The sequence below is a fragment of the Hippocampus guttulatus genome, chromosome 18 (genome assembly GCF_054856545.1).
Source record: "Hippocampus guttulatus isolate MCC_2025c chromosome 18, RoL_Hgut_1.0, whole genome shotgun sequence".
Lineage (NCBI taxonomy): Eukaryota > Metazoa > Chordata > Actinopteri > Syngnathiformes > Syngnathidae > Hippocampus > Hippocampus guttulatus.
The window spans coordinates 2,555,901-2,558,162 of NC_141278.1; positions in this window are offsets into that span (position 1 = coordinate 2,555,901).

Consider the following 2,262-nt stretch of genomic DNA (forward strand, 5'->3'; position numbering starts at 1 on the left):
CAGCGAAGCAAATTAAGAGCCCCCCAAAAGTTGGGAAAAGCCTCTTAGAGCACCTGAACTTTATTTGCGGTTCATCTGAGTCACTTTAAATGGTGCCGACGCACATTTAACAGGAGTCCGAGTCGGAATGTCATTGGTTCATTCTGAACACAGCCACATACTGTACTTCCAAGAGGGTGTCTACACTTTTGCAACCTTGGCCTCTGTCATTTTTTCCCCCTTCATTGAAGTTGTCCAGATCACGTTTAGAAAAACCTGGCATTTCAACAAAGACGTGTGGACTTCTATCCAATGTAGATTTTTTCAAAGTGAGGTTGGACTTTTGCGTTTTGGCGAGCCGCCTTCCCGTGCCGCCTTCTGGCACCTTCGAGGTCTGCTCCAGCGGACCTCACGCTGGTGGATCTGCGGCCAGGACCCAACGGCAGACTTTTAGACAAGAAACTCAGTTTTTAGGCTACAAAGAAAGGAATCCGTGTTCACCGCCCAGAACTTTTCTGCTTGTGCCAGCCTGGCATTTTGTCCTGACAGCACTTTGCTTTTTGCGCCCGACAACATTGAAATTCATATTTGTCTCACTAATATGTAGGTATGAAAACCAAACAAGCTTTTTTTATACATTCCTTGGAGATAATTGTTGCATGCAGCCGCTTGGATGATAGTTAGGGTGTGCAGCTGCTCACTCTCCTTTTCCATCAAAGCTCCACCCTGCATTTTCACGTGGGGACGCCCCCTGAAAGAATCTTTGTTTTTTTTTCTCTCCCACTCGCTCTCCTTTTCAGCGGCTTTCTATGCAGACTCACTGACGATGCACTGAACAGAACCGCACCTTATCTTATCTTTAAAGGTAACACTATAAAAGCTTGAATGTGGTCATTTCTCCATTGTGAGATGAATAAAGGTTTTCTCGTTCTTATTCTTATCCTGGCACAGGAGATGAAAACAATCAGAAGTGCACATGATTGTTGCCCACACGTTTACGTTAGCAATTAGGAAGACAACGATTTGACACTTGAATTTTCATCTTTCAACCCCGGTCTACATATAGTCTGATGTTTTAGTCGAGTCCCGGTTCGTTCGTATTGTTCACAGTTTTGCTCAATACGCTAGCGAGCACTTCTCCTTTGCTGAGTCAGTCTTCTGATCAAGAAGCTGATAAAGCAGCGCAGGTTCGCCTGTGGCCGGCAACAATAGAAGGCCGCCTTAAAATCTGCCAGGCACCAATTTAGTTGGGACACACAAAAAATAAAATAAAAATCCGGCGTAAACCCAAACCTTCCAAAATGTTATGAAGTTAAACTCGAGTGCCACAATTGCCTTCACATGACAGCATTCAGAATTTCAGGGCCCCAAACTATTTTGTGTGCCTCTAATTTATGGCCTCAAATGAGTACGTCATGGCCGCCATTGATCATTTTGCGAGCATGTTCGACCGGATTTCTTTTGAGGACACAACTTAGTATTTCGTGGCCTCAATTAATATTTTGTGGCTACAAATGACTTTGTGCACAGGCGATATTTATTTGGTGGCCTCAGTTTTGTGGCATCAAATTAGGTTTGTGAATGTTCTACCTATTGTGTGGCAATAAACAAACAAACAAATCAAATAAACGTGCGCACGATACACCGAGAGAGATGGTGGTGGTGTCACCCGAGCGGGCGATTGTGAAAAGCGCTGTCTGCGAGGCTGCATGTCCCTTTCTGTAATACGGCGGATGTCCAGGGCCACCGCCCGACTCTTCCCCCACACCTTTGCACGCCACCGGTTGGCATTTAAATTTGCCTTCCTTCGTGTATTTGGCTCCACAAATGATGAAAGGAGCCTGGCAAAATGACACCAAACCAGTCCCCAGAGGAGCAATGAAATGTGCATCCGAAAAATGCACCTGTTGCAGTGAAAGAGGATCATCTTGATGAGGTGGGAAACGTCCCGATCTATTGGCGCCACTCGGATCACCCACGTGGCGAAACTGGGTCGCGTCGGACGGGACCAATCGGCTACCGAGTGGCTCGGGTGGGCGTGGTTTGGAAGTGCGGACGGAGCTCCGGTTGGCCAGCATCGCATGTCCCACAGGACAAGTGATTTGAAAAGCGTGTGAAGAGTTTGGGAAAAAAAATGCAATACATGATGAGTAAGTCTGTTTTTTAGTCCATTTTATAGTCTTTTGTGTGTCGTTTTGAGAAGCTTTCTGCCAGACGACACTGACGCACGTCAACGCTTTTTTCTCTCTCCCTCCCACATTGACTCTCTCTCTCTCTCTCTGC